Genomic DNA, 23,002 nt, shown 5'->3' with positions numbered 1-23,002 from the left:
ACTGCACTGGCTCAGGTGCTCAGCTGCTGCCTGAGGGAGGCCACATGGGCGCCTGGACAGACGAGAGCACAGTGGGGTCTTGTTCCTGTCCTGGGTCTGGGGTACAGTGGAGCGAGGTGCTGTCCCAACTTCTTCACTCCCACTGGCAGGAGAGATCGTTCAGAACCTTCCCCGCTTTTTCCCTGTGGCCTGTGCTCAGGGATGGGAAACTTTAGCTAAAACACAGGACTTGAGAAGTCCTGAGTGTCTGCACGAAGCAGAGCCCCCAGTCTGAGACTGGCCTCTCTGCTCCCATGAGACCTTTGGGGCTGGCAGAGCCGAGTCTCCTTCCAGGGTATTTTACTGTTTATGTATGAAATGCCAATATGGATAGTACTGTCCACCCATCGGACAGGCAGAGTAATGGCTGTTTCTCGCACACGATGCCCCTGCAGGTGAAACTCCAGGGAGCCCTGGGCCCTCTGAGGAAGGAGCTGGAAGAGGCCCTGGCTCTGATGTCTAAAGAAAAGAAGAAAACCACAGAGTGGCAGGTGGGTGTACGGGTTTATTCCTCCCTGAGCCCTTTCCCCTGCAGCGTTCCCAGGAATGCTGGGACCGAAAAGCTCCAGGATGACGTTATGAACCTGCTCTGGTTGTTTGCTCCGTTGCACAGACTTGGTGCTGGCCATGGGGGGCTCATGCCTCTGGCATTTGGGGAGGCCGGGCATGAGTGCCGGAACCTCCCCGCCGCCCAGATCATCACCCTGCCCACTCCCATTTGGCCTCCTCTCCCCGAGGCCTCGCCCACACTCCACTCCTGCTCTGCCCCATGCCCCACACCCGCTCAGACCACTCCCCAGTGGCTCCCCGCTCACCGTTCCAGCTCTCTCCTCTCTCCCACCCCCTCCCCCAAGGCCCCCTCGCCTGCCACTTGCTCCTTTCTGCCCCCTCCTGCCTTAAGGGCGTGTGACAGGGGAGGGGCAGAGAGGAGCAAGTGGCGGAGCCCCCCACACAGCTGATGGCTGCAAGCGGTGGGTGCTGCGGGGTTCGGGGGAAGAGCGGGAGCGAGGACTCCAGGCGGAGCTCAGGCAGCACTCCAAAGGCGGCAGGTCTGCAGCCTGCCTCCAAAGGGAGGGGCGCGGCATCCTGTTTGGGGAGGCTCAGCCTCCCCTGGCCTGTGGTACCTGCCATCCAGGGTGCTGGCAGCATCAGGCTGTGTCTCTGGTGGGGATCTCAGCGCAGCAGCTCCTGTAGGCGGAGGAGGAGGGGCAGTTCCTGGCCCTTGTACAGTGGTGCAGACTCACCCCTGAGATCTCGGATGGGGCAAATTCTCCATACTGGGTGCAGTGTTTTCACTATTCCATGGATCCTGTTTCCCTCCTGCAGATGGGGAGGGTGTGTCGGCTGCTCCAGCCATCGGTTTTCAGTGGCCTCCATGACAAAGCTCTGCAGCTTCTCTGCAGCCTGGAGGAAACAGATTGTTCCTTCTCGCCCTGCTCCCACAGTCCCTGCAATGAATCTGCTCAGTGCCTGGGCCAGACACTGGAGCTGGGAGCTGGGAGGATGATTTGCCCCCATGGGTGAGGTTCAGATTCACTCAGCTGGCTGGGCTGGGGGCACGCTGGGAACTGAGCTCTTCTGAGCATCAAACCCAGTGGTTGGTGTGGAGCTCTGTGGAAAATCTGCCTCCAGGGTGCATCCACATGGCTCCAGCAGCTAGCTGCAGGCTAGTCCCTGAGAGATACCCAGGGGTCCGGGTGGTTGTGAACAGCCCATGCTGCTGCGGCTTCATAGCTACTAGTGCCCGAGCTCGCTCGATCAAAGCTAGCTGGGGTGTGTCTACACATGGTGCTGTCAGACCTTCATTGCAGTGTGGACACCCCCTGAGTGAGCAGAGCCAGGCAGCGCTCAGCCACCTCGCAGCCTCTCTTGCCATCACGTCGCCACTTCATCCCAGGCACCTGCTACTGTTACTGTGACTTTACCTGTGCTCATCTGGAGCCAGGTGATGAACCCATGGGACAAAATGTCTGTTCCGGTTCACCTGCCTTTTCCACTGAAATCCCTGCAGAGAGCGTGGGGGGTGTGAGGAAGACGCCAGCAGCAGGGAGGAGAGGAGAAGCAGGTGTCCCACTAGTCAGATAAAAATGGCCATTTACAAGAGCTGAAATGCTCAGAGCTGGGTGCCTCTGGTTCTGCATCTGAAGCCGTATTTAGAGCCCGGCGGAAGTGGGCTCGTTTCCAGAGGACAGAACCGCAGCAGCTCCCACTCCCCGCACCGGAAGCAGTTGGTGCTCAGTTCCTCAGACAAGAGGGATTTAGGTGCAAAGCAATTAACAGCCGTCTTGAATGTGTTCGGCAAAGTTCCCAGCTGGCACCGTGGAGACAGCTGCACCTTGGGACAGTCACTGGGGTGGTTCTGAAACCCTTGATTATCGTCCAGTGAGAGCGAGTTACGTCCCACAGCACCAGAGGTCACGGCCCAATGATCAGTGTCACTCGGTGCAGAGTAACTGCAGCCCCAGCGACTGTGAGATGAGGCCCAGCAGGGGTGGCCAGTCACCCACTGAGAGGGGCCGTCATGGGCCTGAGCCAGGTGGGGAGTATCCCCATGGGCGGGAGCAGGGCCCGGGAGGTGACAGGCCCCCATGAAGGATGCGTTGTCCATGTCTGATGGGGGGAGATGTTAGGGGATATGGTAACGCTGCACCACTCGAATTAGCTGTAACTCAACAGCTCCCAGGGGGCGGGAGGGGAAGGAGGCTGCAGCCCACGGCCCTTTGAAGGGTCCAGGACACATGCACAAAGCCTTGGGCAGGTGCCCACAGGGGCTCCTGAGGGAGCTGGGGCTTGTCAGGGCTGTACCCGAGTTGTCTGAGTGCCCTGTGGCTGCCGCGCTCCCAAGGGCGGGGTGGGGGTTGGTCTGGGGGATGGGTCGGTGTCCAAAGCCCATTGGCAGATGGGCCCAGGGGTGCTGGAGGGCTGCCCTGGGGGCTCAGGTCAGCCGGGGCAGAGGTACGAGGTGGACGTTACAGCGCTCAAGCAGCTGCCTCTTCAGACACTGAGCACGGCCCGCCCCCACCACATAGGTGAGCCGGACAGACAGACGGGTTAGAGCCCTGCACAGGGAAGGGGAGGGGGGTCAGCACAGGGCACAGGCTGGTGGGGGGAAGGGCTGGGGGCGCACATACTTGGGTTTCAGGGAGGAGGGCTCTGGGGGCAGGGGGCAGGGGCTGGGGAAGCTGCTGAAGCCCCTGGCCCTTTTGGCATCTCAGGGAGAGTAAGAGGGACTTTTCCCAACATCACTGTGGCCCAAGTCACACTGGAGGGCAGGCTCACCCCAGGGTCACCCAGCAGCTCTGGGCTGAGCTGCAGGGGAGCTAGAGAGGCCAGTGCAGAGCAGCCAGCCCCTCCCCGTGCCAGGATCAGCACCGGCTCAGCATCGTTCCCACAGCTCCCTTCAGAGACCAGGTGGGGACACATCTGGCATCAGCAACCTGCTACTCTGTGAGCCTGGAGGGCTCCCTAAAGATTGCGATCCCAGGGGCACTGGGCCCATGGGCATGGGCACTCAGCCAGGCTCGGTGAGGCCAAAGCCAGCCCTGACAATGCCCTGGGCGCCCAACACCCATGTGAGCCCCAGGATGGCACCCAAAGGACTATTAGCACCAGCCCTAGGTCATGAACATTGCAGCCCTGGGAGCTGGTTGTCAAAGAAGGAGCATTGCCCACATCCTGCTGTGATGGGTCCCTGGGGTGTCTGAGTGCCCAGCACTTGGCAACCAAATCCCCCCACGGACGCCCTGTATAGCCCCCTGTAAATCTTTACTGTCCCCTCAGTTTCTCCCCACTCCACTTTGTCCATCCCATGCCACCTGCAATAACATACTGCATCTTTACAAAGCACCCGAGACAACCCCACTACGGAACTGGCGATGTGAAGTAAATTCCCTTCCAAACGGATACTGATCTAATATCCCCTGTTTCATGAACAGAGGCCCAGTCTGTGTAACTCAATATCTGGCTCACGTTTTCTCTGTGCCTTTCCTATTTTTCTATCTCAAGGGGAAAGTGAAGAATAAGAGAGAGATGATTGCAGGTGAATTTAACAAACTGCACACACTGCTGAGAGAGGAGGAGCAGCTGCTTCTGCAGAGCCTGGAGGAGGAGGAGAGGGAGACTCTGCAGAGACTACAGGAAAATGTCACCAAACTCTCCCGGCAAAGCTCCTCTCTGCAGCAGCTGATCACAGAGATAGAGGACAAATGTCAGCAACCGGTTACGGAGCTGCTGAAGGTGAGATGGCATCAAAATTCTCCACCCATCCAGAATTATAACTCAGATCCATGGGTCTGGATTCCAACAATTAGAGTCAATGTGTTCTGTGGTTTACTGACAAACAGAACATGAGGCTAAGGGCTCCATCAGTTCCCAAATATCGCAGTTCATGTTAGAGGGGAATTCTCCTCATGGAGATCCAGTGAGGCCATGGGAGATTAGATGGATGATAGAAAAATGATACTGAGCTGAACCCATCCCTGCTCTGACTCCAGAACATTGGACCCAACACAGTCGATAAACAAAGATACTGATGGGTTGTGTCCCTAGAAGGGAGAACCCTTTAGCTAAATTCCTGTGTCCTCTATATATATGAAACAAGTGTTCAAAACAGTGAAGCCTGGGAGGGTTGATCTATTTTCTAGAAGAAAGTTTGATGCCCAGAGTGAGACTCATACAGTTTTATGCACATTGTGTTAATACAGGACATTGATTCTCTTTTTCCTTTCAGGATGTGAAAAGCACATTGAGCAGGTGTGTTTCCTATTGTCATTGCTCTTATATTCTTGGTGGTGGTTCTGGGATGACGAGTGTACAGAGCAGCTGAGTGATGATGAGACATTTTCTTCATAGGAGTGAGAATGTGAAACTCCAGGAACCAGAAGCTGTTTCTACTGACCTGAAGAACGTGTATAAAATTTCCCTTGACATGAGGGAAGCACTGGAGAGATTCAGAGGTGAGTGGTGTCTCCTGGGACATTCAGCTGTATTGTGCCTGGGGATCTGGACAGAGCCTGGGACCCCAGGACACACTTGCACCCAGCTGACAGGCTTGGAGCTGTGTGAGAGCTGGAGGCTGATGCGCTGAGTGCTGGGCAGGTTACCTGCTACTTACAGCCACCTGCTGGTACTTGCCCAGGTGTCTGACCAGGCCCCATCACTGTGACATCCTGACCCCTCTGTGGCTGCGTTAATGGGTGTCCCTGAGCCAGGTGCTGTGAGGCCTGGACTGGGCCCATTGTGCTGGGAGCTGCACAGACTGGTAACGGATGATGTGTCTGTGCCTCTCTCCTGGGACATGTGAGGGCTGCGTTGTGTGGCCACCACTCAGCACTGCCCCAGCCCCCATTAGCCAAGGCTGGCCGAGGTTTCTGAGCTGGAGGAGGGGCCGGTCTGGCTGCTGCGGTCTGACCTGGGCCGTGTGTTACTGGGTAACAAACTGAATCCTACGGGCCCCTTGTCTGCTCTGAGCACAGCCCAGTGTGAGGTTGGGTCAGTGGTTTGCTGCTCAGTGAGTGAGACTCTCACACAAGAGTGTGATCCTGTCACAGTGTCTGAGCGTGAGCTGCCCCCATCCAAACCCCTCCCCACAATTCCAGCGCGGAGACCGGGTAGAAAGGCACAAACCTGATGGCGAAGAGGGACAGAGAAGAAACTAAGGCCGAGGAGAGGGGGAGTGGGAAGGTTCAGTGAGCTCGGTCTGTGATTGCTGAACTGGCCCTTTCATCCTACCCCCGCCCTCCTCTCTTCCCCCCCACCCCCAGCAGGGGGCAGTGGAAGGGGCCAAGCTGGGTGTGTCTGTCCCGGCTGATGGAGGCTGCGCAGTGGGTGCCGGCTGCAGGGCCAGGATCTCAGGGCTCCGGGGAGCAGGAACCCCAGGCTGTGGGGGAAGCAGCTTCCTCTCTGTGGCTGGCTGGAGCCAGCACATCCCTGCTCCCCTCCCCCGTCGCTGCCCCCAGCCCAGCACAGTCTGTGCCCACCGGACCCTGAACACGGCTGGGCTCTGGGCCATTCCACAGCCCTGGCCCCTGAGCCTGTCGGGATCCTGAGCCAGTCACCTCCGTGCCTCCTTCTAGGGGATCCTCAGCCCCTGGGGAGCCTCCTGTCACCCCCCCCAGAAACCCCGTCCTGGGCAGGGCCCCAGGCCCTGAGTCACTCGCTGGCTGCTCCCGGCTGGCCAGGCCCAGGGTCTCCAGCAGGGCCCTTGGTGCTGGCACCGCGCTGGCTGCCAGAGCTCCTAGCCCCTGGCCCAGCCCAGCCTGTTGTCCCAGCGCTGACCCCTCCCCTGCGGGGAAGGGAAGACCCTGCAGCTCTCAATGGCTGAGCCCCCCCCTCTGCCGCGGCCTCTGGTGCTGCGCTCGCAGGCTCAGCCCGTGCCAGGGCCAATGCGGCGCTGCTGGGGCTGCTCCTCCCTCGGCACCTGGGTTCTCTGTGTCTGGGGCAAGTGGCCGGGCGAGTGGGCAGGGACCTGCTCAGAGACACACGCCCTGTGCTGCACCCAGAGGGCAGAGACCAGCCAGGGCCGGGCAGCAACGTGCCACCGCGCTGGGATTAACCCTTTCCTGCCACCCACCCCAGCAGCCCCGGCCGGTCAGTGCCACTCGACTGCCCGCGCTCTGACCCCAGGGACCCGGGTCCGGCAGCTCGGGGGAGTTGCTGGGTGAATGTGTGGGGCAGAGTAACCAGGGCTCCCTGCGCCCCAGGGTCCCCGTGTGCAATGGGGAAGGCCCCGCGCTGTCATGCAGCCCTTTCGGGGCTGGGCAGTGAGTGTTATTATTGATATGGTGCCCACGAGTGAGCCAGGCACTGCAGAGACAGAACAAGGGGCTGCCAGCCCCACAGGGCTCCTGGTCTGAGTGCAGACAAGGCCCAGCAAGGGCAGCAGCAAACACTGGGGGAGGGGGAGTGGGGTTCCCATTGTGGGGCCAGCCGCTCCCTGAGCCCATCCTGTGCCTGTCTTCTGGGTGTGGTAGACAGTATTGTAGTGACCCTGATGGCACCATGCTGGACCCTGGGTCACCCACCAGGGAACAGGGCAGGGCAGAGGCAGCCTGAGGTTGGGGGGAGCTGGAGGCTGTGGGGGAGCGGGAGCAGCCTGGGAGCTGGGACAGAGACACTGGATGCCAGGTGGGTGGCCCAAAACCCTGTGCTGTGTTCGTTCCAGATTTCCACTCTGTGATGCAGGCTCTGCTGGGGTCAGATGCTGTGGTGAGGGGCCCACCCAGACAGACTGAAGAGAGCGAGGCTCTGTCTGCATGGGGAAGGGGCAGCAGTTCTGTTAAATAGGTTCCAGTTTTGTAGACTCATCGTGGGGTGGCCCCCTCAGGTACCACCCTCAGTCATTTCAGGGTGTCTTGGCAAGCATCTTGCGTCAGTTTACCCTCTTCAGCACTTCTTAAATTACACCTCACAATCCAAAAGATCTGAGAGAAAAGTCCCCTCCTGGGGTCCGCTCTGAGTCCAAGTAAACCCCAAAATAAATCTTTTCCTTCACTCTGCTCCAGCCTCCAGCTCTCACTCAAGCTCCTCACTGTCCTCAAGTCAGGAGTCCTCAGTCCTCCTTCCCGGAGCTGGGCTTGGATTAGTTTCCATTGTGGAATCACATGACTCCAGCCCTCCTTCCTGGAGCTGGGGTCATTTCAGACTGTGCCTTTATTCCCTGCATCCACTTTCTCCAGCCGGGGGCAGCTCTCCAGGGCTCTGTCCTTCTCCAGCTGCTGCTGTCATTGTCATCTCTGGCAGTGCCTCCCCGTTAGGGGAGCTCCTCTGTCTAGGACAGTGGTTCCCAAACGTTTTTGGTCATGTCCTCCCTTACCTGGTTTGTGCCCCCACCCCGGGAGCTTCGGTCGGGATCTGGGCCAGGAACAGGGCTGCAATTGGGGCTAGGAGTTGGGGCTGTGTCTGTAAGTGGACCCGCTGTTGAGGCTGGGAGCCACAGGCCTCAGCTGGGAGCGAAGCCGCTGGTGCAGCCTGAGCTGAAACTGGGGCTGCAGTTGGGGCCAGGAGCTGGGGGCTTTGGCCGGGGGCGGAACCACGGTTGGGCTGGAGCTGCAGCTGGGGTCGCAGCCTGGAGAAGGACCAGGAGTCGGTGGCTGAGGCTGGGGCCGGAGCTGCAGCTGGGGCTTAGGGTGGGGCCAGAGTGGAGCTGGGGGCAGAGTAAGGCTGGTTTGCGTTCCCTTCCTGCCACCCATGGGGGCTGGTCCATGCTCTGCCATGCCCCCAAATGTTCCTCCACACCCTCTAGGGGGGCACGACCCACAGTTTGGGGACCACTGCTCTGGAAGCACTCCTTCCAGGCTCCTTGCTCTGGTGAGCTCTCCTGGGAGCTCCTCTTCTCGGCAGCTTCCTGTCCCTAGGATTCCTTCACCTGAGCCCCGGTAACCCTTTTTCAGGCTCATTAGCTACTTAGCTGCCAACTAGCCACATAGGGATTTAATTCCTTCCATGTCGGTCTGGGTTGTCTCATTCTCCCTTACAGGAGCCTCTCACAGGTAGTCTGGTCCCTAACTCCCATAAAAGGGCCAGCCCTCTTCATACATTTCCCCTCACCCCCAGAGCCAACCTGTATTCAAAGGTAGGCTTGACCAGGGCTGATACTTGGTGATGTTCCGCAGCTGGGGTGGGGTGGGGGGTACTTCCTGCCCTGCTGCCACAAGGAAATCTGCAAGGCCCTTGGCGATAATTTTCTTCTCGTCACCCAAGTGTGAAGAGACCAGGAGTTTGATTCCTCAACTTTCTATGTAGCTCATGTCAGGGGTAAAATCCCCCATAGTCTTCAGCGTGTCATAGTTCAGAACAGCTCTTTGGCCATAGCAGAGGTAGTCAATAACACTGGGCTTTCATCATTGGTGTGATGGTCCTGTCGCAGATATGGGCTGGCTACGGAGCTTCCCTCTCAGCCAGATACACACCAGATGTGTTCATCACAAAATTCTTGAATTTTCCACCAAGTATGTCTGAGGTCAGCTTAAAGATGGTATTTTACACCCAGCGCTACCTAGTGGTTGAACAGCATAATACAGTTTAGCGTTCTATTTCATCTCCCCCGTTAAGTTCTACATTCCGACCATTTATAATATTTACATTATCTCACTGTCTTTGAAGTTCAGTGCAGATCAGTCTGTTAGGTGTCTCTGAATGGTGCTGGTCTTTTAATTACACAACCCGAACAGGTAACAGCTTGGTCATCTGGCTGTCCATTAGTTCCAACGACTGACTATGGTCAGTCTGGAATCCTTGAGTCATCTTCTTGTTCTGCATCCATCATCTGCAGAGTTTGCTCGGTTGATTGTTCTTTCTGAGGAACAAATTGTAGATGTTGACAGTTTCTGTTGAACTCTCCTCTCTTGGTCTTGATCACATACAACCTGGGTGTAGAATTCTTTTTCTTTACAACACCTGGAATATTCCATTCTTTTTCTCCATCCAGTTTGACACAAACATGGTCACCGGGTTCTAGGCCTGGTAGTTTTCTAAGTGATGTCTGTTGTAAAAGTGTTCGTAAATTTTTTTTCCCTTTTTATTCGATTTGCCTATTCTCTACTTGTCTGGCAACTTTGGAGATAGATTCTTTTCCAAAGCTGGGAGGGTAGCTAGGAGTTGTCTTCCCATCAGGAGTTGTGCTGCACTATATCCAGTAGCTGCGATTGGTGTTGATCTATAACTCAGTAGAGCAAAGAATGGATCTTCCTGTTGAAGGATATTCTTCACTGTCTGTGCAGCTCTCGCAGGCTCTCCATTCGCTTGTGAGTAATATGGGCTTCTCGTAATATGAGGAAGATCATATTTTGTTTGGATAAATTAAATTCTACGTCAGTGAATTATGGTCCATGCTCTGTCACAAGTTCTTCTGGAACCCTGAAATGCCCAAAAGTGCACTTCAGTTGCTCTATAACACTCTGGTCTATTATGTCTTTCAAGTACACTCTTTCTATATATCTGGAAAAATAGTCCACGACTACCAGGTAAAGATGTCCCCTGAATTCACATAACTCTGCAGCTAGTCTCTTCCAAGGTCTCTTTCATTCAGACTAGCTCCTCGTTAGTGTCACTAATTACTACTGGCTGTATCTTTTTCCCCGCAGCCTTCAGTAAAAGAGCTATGGGAGCCCGTGGGGAAATTTTTCTACCAAGGACAAATTTAACAGCAGCTCTGGAGTGTTTCATAGCTGATGTCCTGAGCCTGGCCTGGCCGTAACTGTGCGTTTCTGGATATGTTGACAGTCACTCACTGCAAGTCACTGGGATTTGGGCTCCTAAGTTTCTGGGACACGTTTGAAATAGAGCTGGGTGTAATTTGGGGGGCAAATAGTTTATTTGATGAAAAATTATATTTTGGGTCGACTGAAACTATTCGCGAATCCATGTTGAGTTTGCTGATGAGTTTCAATGAACAGAGAAAGGTGCCACCACTTCCCTTCCAGCCTTTAGCCCCGTGGCTGGGCCCTCAGCGGGGAGCCCCCGGTTCCATCCCCCCGTGGGATGTGGGGCAGGAACTGGAATGTGGGAATCCAGGAAGGGCTGGAACCGGTGCGCTCCGGGTGTCAGATGTGGGGCTCCCACAATCTCTCCTGCTGAAGACGTCCCCCTGTGTCTAAACACTGCCCTGGGCACTGGGCCAGAGCATGGGAGTGAGACTGACTCTGCAGCCCAGTGGGTCGGGCTGCACCTGGCAGCCCAGACTCCAGCTCCCCTGGTCCAGTGACCCTGTAAATACTGATCAATAACCCCCGTGAGGGGAGGGGTTCTGGCCCCTGGCACAGCAGTGTCTCAGCCATGTCGGTGCCCCACTGCAAACCCCGAGTGCAGATGCGCTGCACTGGTATGAACTGGGCCTGGCCCCTGGTGCAGCTTCTCCCAGATGGAGTGGGCAACAAGTGGGGAAATGCCCCCTCCCCTCCCCACTGCCCCAGCCTCCTTAGCAATGGCCCCTGTTCCCCCCCGCACCCCTCAACTCCTATCTCCCGCTACCCTGCCCCCTTCCAGTGAGCCCAGACACCCTGCCCGTGCCCTAACATGGAGAGTCCCAGCTGCGCCCCATGGGTCAGGGCTGCACCCCCAGTGTGTGTGGGGATGGCACCAACCTGCTCTTAGCAACAAACCAGCCACACATGGCCCCAGAACAACAGAGATTCCCTGGGGCCTGCCCCCTTCACCTTCCCTCTTGCCCCCCCTCACCTCCCTCTATCCCCCTGGCACCTGCCCCTCCCTTACCCTTCCCTCAATTCCTGTGCCCACCTGACCCCCGCCTCTATCCTATCCCCTCACCCTCACCCCAAACTCCTGCTTCTCCCCCTGGGACCCTGCCCCTCTCCCCACCTTTGTCTCCCTGGCATCTGCCCCTGCCCTCCACCCACCTCTGCCCCCTGGCACCAGCCAATCTCCTCATGCCCCTGTGCCCCTTTGCTCCTGCTCCTCCCTAACTCCTGTGCCCACCTGGCCCCTGCCTCTATCCTCACCCCTCCCCGTCTTCTCACCCCCTTTCTGCTCCCCTGGGCCCCTGCCCCTCTGCCCCCACTTTGCCTCCCTGGCATGTGCCCCTGTCCTCCACCCACCTCTGCCCCCCTGGAACTCACCCCTCCCTTCTCCCCCTGCCATCCTGTCACCTGCCCCTCTCCCCGAAACATCCTTTGCACCATGGAGCCCACCGATCACTTCACCCCCCTGCTACCTCCTGGAATGAACCTCTCCCCTTTTCCCCTCTCCTGCCATGTCTCCTTCCCCACCCCTCGCCCCCCCTGCCCTTTCATGCCCCCCCCCACCCATCACCCTCCTCTGCTGTCTTGGCTCCTGCCCTTCCCACCCCCCTCAGCCGCGATTGTTACCCGTCCCTCTCCCCACCCTCTCTGACCCCTGGCACCCTTCCCTTCCCTTCCCTCCCCTCATCCCCCTGTGCCCACCCCTCCTCTAGCCCCACTCTCACCTTCTGGCTCCTGCCCCTCCTCGATCCCCTCTCCTAACACCTCCCTCTACCCACCTGCCCTGCCTCTCTCCTCACCCCTCTCTGGCCTCTCGTGCACACCCCTCCCATCGCCCCCCTCTCTACCTCCTGGTGCCTATCCCTCCCTCCTCTGCCCTCCCTGTGTCTGCCCTTCTGCTCAACCCCCTCAATCCCCCTGGCACCTGCCCTTTTCCTGACCCCCCTGCACCCTCCTGGTGCCGACCCCTTCCCTCATTCACCCTGCCCCCCTGGTACCTGCCCCTCCTCTTGCCCCCTTCCTCCCTGATGCCCACCCCCCTCACTCCCTCTGCCCCCTGGCTCCACTCTCCTCACGCCCCTTTTCCCCCATCACCCATTTACTTGCCCCACCCCCTGCCTTTCTCGTGACCACTCCTCCTTTCACCCCCCCTCTCCTGGCACCCACTCCTCCCTACCCCGTTCCCTCCTTTTTGTCTGCCCCCTTCCTTTACCCCCTTCTGTTCCCCGGCACCTGCCCCTCCCCCTGCCCCTCTGGCACCCACCTCTTCCCTTGCCCCCCTCTGCCCCCAATACTGCCTCTTGCCCCTTGTTGTCCCTGGTGCCTGACCCATTCCATGCCTCACCACTGTCCCCCTGGCGCCTGCCCCTCCCACTGTCCCATTGCTGCCTGCCCATCTCCTCACCCTCCTGTGCCCCCCAGCTTTCACCCCTCCCCTTGTACCCCTCTAGTCTCCCGGCACCCACCCCTTTCCTTGCCCTCTTACCCACTGACGATCACACTTTCCCTCACAGTCCCGCCCATTTGCCCCTGGTGCCATCCCCATCCCATGCCCCACCACTGTCCCCCAACCCCCCAGCATTTGTCTCTCCCCCACTCTGCCCCCGGTTCCTGCCCCTCCTTCTCCCGCCCTGGCCCCCACTTCTCCCCTCAGTACAAGCCACTTCCCTCGCCGCCACCCCCTGTTGCCTGCCCCTTCCCTTGCACCCCCTCCCCTGCCACCTTCCCCTTAGTTCTTCCCCCTTCCCTTCCCTCACTCTCTGCCTCCCTAAAACCTGCACCCCTCACCCCCCTCTAGTCCCCTGGTGCCAGCCCCTCTGTTCACTCCTCCTCTGCCCCCCTGAGGCCCATCTCTACCATTGCCCCCATCTGCCTCCATGGTGCCGGCCCCTTCCTTTGCCCCCTCTACCTGCCTGGTGCAAACTCCTTCCCTTGCCCGCCTTTGGGCCCCCTGGTATCTGCCCCTCCCCTCCCCATCTCCTAACCTCTGGGTCCCACCCCACCCCTCTCCTCCCCCTCTCTCTTCCCCCCTCATGCCCACATCTCCACACCCCTCTGCCCATAGGGCGCGCCCTTCTCCACACCCCACTTTCTGCCCCTCAGTGCCCGCCCCTCTCCTCTCTCCATTCCTTGTATCTACCCCTCTGCTCATCTCCCACATCAGTCCTGGTGACTACCCCTTCCCTCCTCCCACCTCTGTCTTCCTGTCACGCACTCCTCATGCCCCTCTCCCCCTTTATGACTGCCCTTTCCCTCGCTCCACTGTTGCCCCCTGGGGTCTACCCCACCACTTGCCCCTGCATGTCCCTCTGAAACCTGTCCTGCCCCTCACCCTCTTTGTCCCCTTGCCACCTGCGCCTTCTCCCACCCCCTCCTTTTTCTCTGGTGCCAGCCCCTCCTTTTACTCCCCCTCTCCCTTCCTAGCGCCTGCCCCTCTGTTCACGCCTTGTGTCCCCTGATGCAAGCCCCTTCCCCTCCCCCCATCCGCCAGTGCTGCCCGCCCCTTCTGTATCCCACCCTTTGGACCTCTGGTGCCCACCCCTCCCCTCATCTTTCTCTTTCCCTTGGCACCAGTCCTGCCCCTCACTCACACTCTACGGCCCTGATGCATGTCCCTCATAGAATCACAGAATATCAGGGTTGGACGGGACCTCAGGAGGTCATCCAATCCAACCCCCTGCTCAAAGCAGGACCAATCCCCAACTAAATCATCCCAGCCAGGGCTTTGTCAAGCCTGACCTTAAAAAATTCTAAAGAAGGAGATTCCACCACCTCCCTAGGTAACGCATTCCAGTGTTTCAGCACCCTCCTAGTGGAAAAGTTTTTCCTAATATCCAACCTAAACCTCCCCTACTGCAACTTGAGACCATTACTCCTTGTTCTGTCATCAGCTACCACTGAGAACAGTCTAGGTCCATCCTCCTTGGAACCCCCTTTCCGGTAGTTGAAAGCAGCTATCAAATCCCCCCTCATTCTTCTCTTCCGCAGACTAAACAATCCCAGTTCCCTCAGCCTCTCCTCATAAGTCATGTGTTCCAGTCCCCTAATCATTTTTGTTGCCCTCCGCTGGACTCTTTCCAATTTTTCCACATCCTTCTTGTAGCGTGGGGCCCCAAACTGGACACAGTACTCCAGATGAGGCCTCACCAATGTCGAATAGAGGGGAACGATCACATCCCTCAATCTGCTGGCAATGCCCCTACTTATACATCCCAAAATGCCATTGGCCTTCTTGGCAACAAGGGCACACTGTTGATTCATATCCAGCTTCTCGTCCACTGTAACCCCTAGGTCCTTTTCTGCAGAACTGCTGCCGAGCCATTCGGTCCCTAGTCTGTAGCGGTGCATGGGATTCTTCCGTCCTAAGTGCAGGACTCCGCACTTGTCCTTGTTGAACCTCATCAGATTTCTTTTGGCCCAATCCTCTAATTTGTCTAGGGCCCTCTGTATCCTATCCCTAACCTCCAGGGTATCTACCTCTCCTCCCAGTTTAGTGTCATCTGCAAACTTGCTGAGGGTGCAGTCCACGCCATCCTCCAGATCATTTATGAAGATATTGAACAAAACCGGCCCGAGGACCGACCCTTGGGGCACTCCGCTTGATACCGGCTGCCAACTAGACATGGAGCCTTTGATCGCTACCCGTTGAGCCCGACAATCTAGCCAACTTTCTACCCACCTTATAGTCCATTCATCCAGCTCATACTTCTTTAACTTGCTGGCAAGAATACTGTGGGAGACCGTGTCAAAAGCTTTGCTAAAGTCAAGGAACAACATGTCCACTGCTTTCCCTTTATCCACAGAGCCAGTTATCTCGTCATAGAAGGCAATTAGATTAGTCAGGCATGACTTGCCCTTGGTGAATCCATGCTGACTGTTCCTGATCACTTTCCTCTCCTCTAAGAGCTTCAGAATCAGTTCCTTGAGGACCTGCTCCATGATTTTTCCAGGGACTGAGGTGAGGCTGACTGGCCTGTAGTTCCCAGGATCCTCCTTCTTCCCTTTTTTAAAGATGGGCACTACAAAAGCCTTTTTCCAGTTGTCCGTTACTTCCCCCAATCACCATGAGTTTTCAAAGATAATGGCCAATGGCTCTGCAATTACATCTGCCAACTCCTCTTGCACTCTCGGATGCAGCGCATCCGGCCCCATGGACTTGTGCTCGTCCAGCTTGTCTAAATAGTCCCGAACCACTTCTTTCTCCACAGAGGGCTGGTCACCTCCTCCCCATGCTGTGCTGCCCAGTGCCGCAGTCTGGGAGCTGACCTTGTTCGTGAAGACAGAGGCAAAAAAAGCATTGAGTACATTAGCTTTTTGCACATCCTCTGTCACTAGGTTGCCTCCCTCATTCAGTAAGGGGCCCACACTTTCCTTGACTTTCTTCTTGTTGCTAACATACCTGAAGAACCCCTTCTTGTTACTCTTAACATCTCTTGCTAGCTGCAACTCCAGGTGTGATTTGGCCTTCCTGATTTCACTCCTGCATGCCCATATTTTTATACTCTTCCCTGGTTATTTGTCCAATCTTCCACTTCTTGTAAGCTTCTTCTTTGTGTTTAAGATCAGCAAGGATTTCACTGTGAAGCCAAGCTGGTCGCCTGCCATATTTACTATTCTTTCTACACATCGGGATGGTTTGTCCCTGTAACCTCAGTAAGGATTCTTTAAATACAGCCAGCTCTCCCGGACTCCTTTCCCCCTCATGTTATTCTCCCAGGGGATCCTGCCCATCAGTTCCCTGAGGGAGTCAAAGTCTGCTTTTCTGAAGTCCAGGGTCCGTTTTCTGCTGCTCTCCTTTCTTCCCTGTGTCAGGATCCTGAACTCGACCATCTCATGGTCACTGCCTCCCAGGTTCCCATCCACTTTTGCTTCCTCTACTAACTCGTCCCGGTTTGTGAGCAGCAGGTCAAGAAGAGCTCGGCCCCTAGTTGGTTCCTCCAGCACTTGCACCAGGAAATTGTCCCCTACGCTTTTCAAAAACTTCCTGGATTGTCTGTGCACTGCTGTATTGCTCTCCCAGCAGATATCAGGGTGATTGAAGTCTCCCATGAGAACCAGGGCCTGCGATCTAGTAACTTCCGTGAGTTGCCGGAAGAAAGCCTCGTCCACCTCATCCCCCTGGTCCGGTGGTCTATAGCAGATTCCCACCACGACATCACCCTTGTTGCTCACACTTCTAAACTTCATCCAGAGACTCTCAGGTTTTTCTGCAGTTTCATACCGGAGCTCTGAGCAGTCATACTGCTCCCTAACATACAGTGCAACTCCCCCGCCTTTTCTGCCCTGCCTGTCCTTCCTGAACACTTTATATCCATCCATGACAGTACTCCAGTCATGTGAGTTATCCCACCAAGTCTCTGTTATTCCAGTCACATCATAATTCCTTGACTTTGCCAGGACTTCCAGTTCTCCCTGCTTGTTTCCCAGGCTTCGTGCATTTGTGTATAGGCACTTGAGATAATTTCCTGATTGTCCCTCTTTCTCAGTATGAGGCAGGAACCCTGCCCTCTCGCGTGCTCCTGCTCGTGCTTCCTCCCGGTATCCTGGTGTCCCTCCCCTTCCCCCTTACCCCACTCAGTGCCTGCCCCTCCCATCATCCCATTTTCTCCCCTGGCACATGCTCCTCTGCTCACCCTCACCCCGTAGCCCCCTGGCACCTGCCCCTCCTCTTACCCTCCTCCACCCACTCGTGACTGTCCCTGCCCTAGCCAGACCCTCTGCTCCCAGGCTCCTGCATTGCTCCGTCCCCCTGGTGCCTGCCCATTCCCTCCCCACCAAGGTCCTGGAATCTGCCCCACTCCTCATCCTCCCCACCCTGCTGAGCTGGGTACAGGCAGCCACATGCCAACCCAGGCCCCTGGCAGGGACGCTGAGCTGCTATGGTCACTAACACTGTTAACTCTGCCACGTGCCACACACCACGCCCCAGGAACAGCTGTAACCTAGACTCGTGGCAATGCAGGGCTGGAAGGGACCTGGAGAGGTCACCTAGCCCAGCCACTGGTGCTGGGGCAGGGCCTAGACCATCTCTGGCAGGGGTTTGTCCAATCTGTTCTTACAAACCTCCAGTGACGGGGATCCCGCAGCCTCCCTTGGACCAGGTCCAGAGCTTCACTGCCCTGAGACTTCAAAAGTGTTTCCTCATCTCCAGCCTCAGTCTCCCTTGCTGCAGCTTGCACCCATTGCTCCTTGGACAGGCCCTCGCCCTGCCCGCTGCCGGCACTGGGGGTGTCACCAGGTGTGAGCATCGCTGTTATCGCTCTGAATGGCTGGGGGCGCTGGGCTGGCTCAGGGGGGCAGTGAGGGCAGCTGGGGCCTTTCACTCCCCAGTCACTGATCTCAGCCCAGGCTCAGAGTCCGGCTCCCAGCTAACAGGAGATCATGTCGTAATTCTCGTTAACGGGAGCCTGACCGGCCACGTCCGCAGGGAGGCCAAGGCCTGAAGGGGCCGCAGGGACGGTTCCTCCCCAGGGAGAGGCTCCAGCAGGTGTCAGGGCTGAGCCACGTTGGCAGGACAGTGCGGGGCTCACATGGCCGCTGTGACATCCTCGTACCCTCGATACCCAGAGCTCCAGTGGGAGGGGTGTAAACCCCACTTGTACCCCCAGCACTGAACATACTGACACTGCCCCAATGCCCCCGCTCCTCCCGGGGTTGAGGGGGGAAATAAATGGCACTGGAAGAGAGGGGCCAGGAGCCCATGGCCCCATCACTTTTACTGATAGGAGGGCCGGGTCTCCCACTTTCTACCAGCTGTAAGGGCGAGCGATGGGGGACAGGGTGTTGGGGGGGAAGAGGCGGTGTGGGGGTGGAGTGTTGGGGAGAAGGGGCGGTGCGGGGGTGGGGTCTTGAGAAGGGGCAGTGTGAGGGCCGTGGCTTGGGGAGAAGGAGATGTGTGAGGGCAGGGGTTCGGGGAGAAGGGGTGGTGAGGGGGCAGGAGCTCCAGGAGAAGGGGCGGGGCCATGGTTCAGGCACCGGTGGCCCCTCTACTTTTAGGGAGTTTCCATCACTCCTGGGGAGGGGACCATCCCGGATCCTGATCCACGGGCACATCTGTCTATTTGCTGGGTGCACAGAGCTCTCCAGGTGGAGACACTTTCTCACTGACCCAGGAATCGGTGCTGGGAGGCCCCACTGCCCAAAAGGCCAAGGGGTCTCGCTCCCCTGACCTGGGGGTGAAGGGAGGAGCCCTGGGGCTGCTGTTCCCTGTCCCAGGAATGGGGTGAAGGGGACGTGGACACAGACAATCTCCTCGCTTGCGCTGTGAGGGGCAGACCTGGCTCCACGCTGGGCTTCAGAGCCTGAGCTCCAGCCTGAGCATGAACGTCTAGGCGGCTATTTTTAGTGCCAAAGAGGGAGCCCCACAAGCCTGAATCTGTCCACCCCGTTCGGAGACTCGCTGCCGCGGGCTGTGTCCATGAACCCAGAGTGTGTCCAGAGTCTGGGTCTGAAAGTTCCCAGCGCGTCTGATCCAGGGCTGGTTAATGAGAGCGAGGGGGGTGGCTGGCACAGTCGTTAGATGGAGACACCGGAGCCCCTGGGGCTCTGGGACGGTCTCTGTGACCATTATCTGCTCTGGGAGACGCCCAGGTGCAGCTGCAGAGGGTCTGTGCCGCCAGCATCGTCCATGGGACAATCGCTCTGGGCAGAGTTCAGGCTGATTTGTGGGGGTCTCCATTTTCAGCCTGATTTTGGGGGCGAGATCAGGGGCTCAGGGGGAATTTTTTTACCCAGGGCAAATTAAATAGCAGCTCTGGAGTGTTTCATAGCTGATGTCCTGAGTCTGACCTGCCCGTAACTTTGCGTTTCTGGGGATGTTGAGGGTCACTCACTGCCAGTCACTGGGATTTGGGCTCCTAAGTTGCTCAGACAGGTTTACAGTGAAGCTGGGTGAAATGTTTTGGACAAATAGTTTATTTGCTGCAAAATTATATTTCGGATCGACAGAAATTATTCGCGAATCCATGTCAAGTTTGCTGACGAGTTTCAATGAACAGAAAGGTGCCGCCGCTTCCCTTCCAGCCTTTAGCCCAGTGGCTGGGCCCTCAGCGGGGAGCCCCCGGTTCCATCCCCCCGTGGGATGCCATGAGGGCTTGAGCTGCTGGGCACTGGGGGTCTGATGACGTCCCCCTGTGTCTAAACACTGCCCTGGGCACTGGGCCAGAGCGTGGGAGCGAGACTGATTCTGCAGCCCAGTGTGTCGGGCCCAGACCTGGGAGACCCGGAGTCCAGCCCCCCTGCTCCAGTCACCCTGTAATTATTGATCTATAACTCCCGTGACAGGAGGGGTTACGGCCCCTGGCACACCAGTGTCTCAGGCCATGTCTGCCGGGGTTTCCTTGCACCGGTGCAAACCCCCAGGGCAGACTTGCTGTGCAGATGTGAACTGGGATTGGTGCCTGGTGCAGCTTCCCCCAGAGGGAGGGGGCAGGAAGTGGGGAAATGCCCCCTCCCCTCCCCACTGCCCTGGCCTCATTAGCAACAGCCTATTAGTCCGCATTTACCCCCCCACCACCAGAATCCTCCACTGCACAGCCGCCCCAGTGAGCCTAAACCAGACCACTGCCCCATGGCGGACAGGCTGGGCCAGGAGAGGGGAGGGGCTGGCTGTGGGGTTTGCCTGACTGGAAGGTGGTGCCCGTGGGGCCTGCCAGCATGGGGAGTCCCAGCTGCGCCCCCTGGGGCAGGGCTGCACCCCCAGTATGTGTGGGGCCAGCACCAACCTGCTCTTAGCGAGAAACCAACCACACATGACCCCAAAGCAAGAGAGATTCCCTGGGGCCTGCCTCTCCCTCACCCCTCTGGCTCCTGCCCCTCCCTTCCCCTTTTCTCACCCCTGTGCCCACCTGGACCCTGCGTCTATTCTGACCCCTCCTCCTCGCCCCTCCCCTTCTTCCCACCCACTTTCTGCTTCCCTAGGCCTCTCTGCCCCCAACTTTGCCTCCCTGGCATGTGCCCCTGCCTTCCGCCCACCTCTGCCCCACTGGAAACCCCCCTCCCTTCCCCCCTGCCATCCTGGCACGTTCCCCTCTCCCCCACACATCCTCTGCACCTTGGAGCCCACCCATCACTTCACACCCCCGCTATGTCCTGGCATCCACCTCTCCCCTTTCCCTCCTCTGCTGCCATGTCTCCCACCCCTTCCCTCACTCCCATCTGCGTCCCTGGTGCCTGCCCCTCCCCTCTACCCCCTCTGCCCCCTGATGGCCGTCCCACCCCTCACCCTCTTCTGCTGTCCTGGTTTCTGCCCTTCTTAGTCCCCTCAGCCCTCCTGGCACCTGCCTCTCTCCCCACCCTCTCTCACCCCTGGCACGCACCCCTTCCCTCACCCCCCTGGCACCTGCCTCTCCCCAATGCCGTCTTCTAACACCTCCCTCTACCCACCTGCCCCTGCCTCTCTCCTCGCCCCTCTCTGCCCCCTGGTGCTTGTCCCTCCCCTCCTCTACCCTCCCTGTGTCTGCCCTTCTGCTCAACCCCCTCAATCCCCCTGGCACTTACCCTTTCCCTTACCCCCCGCACCCTTCTGGTGCTGACCCCTTCCCCCTGCCCCCCCAAACACCTGACCCTCCCCTTGTCCCCTTCCTCCCTGATGCCTACCCCCTCACCACCCTCTGCCCCACTGACCTCACTCTCCTCTCGCCCCTCTGCCACCATCATCCATGCCATCTTCTCTTTATTTCTCACTCTTCCCCTCCCCTCGCCCTCTGCCTCCATGACACTTGCACCCCTCACCACCCCTCTCATCCCCTGGTGCCAGCTCCTCCTCTGCCCCAAGTCCCAGCTCTACCCTTGCCCCATCTGCCTCCCTGGTGCCTGCCATTTCCTTTGCCCCCTCTGCCCGCCTGGTGCAAGTCCCTTCTCTCGACCCCCTTTAGACCCCTGGTCTCTGCCCTTCCCCTCACCTCAGCACTGCCCCACCCCTCCCCTCCCCCTCTCCTAATCTCTGAGTCCCACCCCTCCCTTCATCCTCCCTCTGCCCCCCTGGTGCCCACATCTCCCTTCATACTCCTCTGCCCCCCTAGGACCTGCCCTTCTCCACACCCCTCTCTCTGCCCCCCTTCTTCTCACCTGCTCCCTCACCCCCCATTCTGCCGCCCGGCACCAGTGCCTGCCCATTTGCTGCCCCCCATGGTTTCATCTCCCCACTCCTCATCATCTCACCCCCTGGCAGCTCACCCTCCCCTTGATTTCCCCTGCCCCATTGGAGCTCCCCCATTCCCTCACACTCCTCTGCCCCCTGGTGCCCGCCCCGTCCCTTGCCCCCCGCAGCACCCTGGGGTCCATCCCCTTCTTCTCCCATGGAGCCCACCCCTCCCCCCCACCCCCTGCAGCCCCCGGGATCCTGCCCTTCACCCCCCCTCTGTGCTTATGGTGCCTGCCCCTTCCCTTGTCCCCACATTGCCCTTCTGCCTGCCCCTCCCCTCTACCTCTCCCCCCTCTGCTCCTGTCACCTGCCCCTCCCCTTTCCTCTCCCAGCATCAGCCTCTCCCCTCCCCCGCCCCCACTGACACCTCCCCACCCCTCCCCCGCTCCTCCTGCCCTTTCCCCCCATTGTCTCCTCAGGCAACAACCCCCCCCCCCCAGCGATTAACGGGGATGCAGGTTAATTTCCCAGTGACCAGCCCCTGCCCCCGGCCCTGACTCTGTGACTCTCTCCCCAGTGGACGTGACTCTGGATCCAGACACAGCTCAGTCCCTGACCTCGTCCTGTCTGAGGATCGGAAACTGTGTGAGACTCGGAGACACACGCCAGGATCTGCCCGACAAGCCTGAGAGATTTGATCCTTGTGTCTGTGTCCTGGGCGCTGAGGGGTTCGCGGGCGGGAGGCGTTACTGGGAGGTGGGGGTGGGAGACAAGACTGACTGGGCTCTGGGGGTTTGTCGGGAATCTGTGAGCAGGAAGGGGGAGGTCACACTCACACCTGGGAATGGATACTGGGCCGTGTGGCTGGGGGACGGGGGATACGAGGCCCTCACCTCCCCCCCGACCCCCCTCCCCGTGAGCGTCCGGCCCGGCCGGGTGGGGATTTTCCTGGACTATGGGGCGGGCGAGGTCTCGTTTTACAATGTGACTGACGGGTCCCATCTCTTCACGTTCAATGACACCTTCTCCGGGACGCTCCGCCCTTATTTCTATCCCGGTCTGCACGCTGGGGGTAGAAACGCGGCTCCCCTGATCATCTGCCCGGTCCCGGCTCCGGCCGGGGGGAATCTCGGTCCCTGACAGTGACCCAGCGGCTCAGACCGGCCCCCCCCGGCGCTGCTGCTCCTCCCGCCCCCCTGTGGGGGGGGCCGGTTACTGCAGCTACTGGAGTTTTTGTGCTGCCCGGACGCTGCCAGTTTCCCTTTTCCACTGCAGGGTCCAGTCGAAAACCGGACACCTGGCAACCCCCAGCCCTCACCTTGCCCCGTCCCCTGCCCCAGGGGTAGCAGATGGTGGGGGATGGGGTCGTTCACTCCTGCCAGAATTTTCTACCCATGTGAACTCTCAAGGTAAAATATGAAATAAAAAAGATTATTCTAATTTAGAAAATATTATTGTAACAAGGTGTAAAAACAAGAATATTTCAATTTACATTTCAACAGTATTTATGAAACAAGCATCTAAACATATTTTTAGAAATGGAATTATTTACATTTATTTTTGATTCTTCCCTCAAATCTATGTTGAAGTTTAACTTTTCTCAATAACATCATTTGTATTTCAACTGTGGAATTTCAAGAAATCCAGAATATTTGTCTTAACTAAATAAACTATTAAATTGTCA

The 23,002-nt window shown here is 58.0% G+C and overlaps 1 pseudogene; it reads left to right on the top strand.

Annotated features, from left to right (window-relative positions):
- LOC119567715 overlaps positions 1-23,002 on the top strand; it is a 24,783-nt pseudogene extending 1,781 nt beyond the window's left edge.

Source organism: Chelonia mydas, chromosome 14 (assembly GCF_015237465.2).
Source record: "Chelonia mydas isolate rCheMyd1 chromosome 14, rCheMyd1.pri.v2, whole genome shotgun sequence".
In the NCBI taxonomy this organism is placed as follows: Eukaryota; Metazoa; Chordata; order Testudines; family Cheloniidae; genus Chelonia; species Chelonia mydas.
Note: the sequence above shows the minus strand (reverse complement) of the source record. Positions and strands in the feature narration are given on the sequence as shown.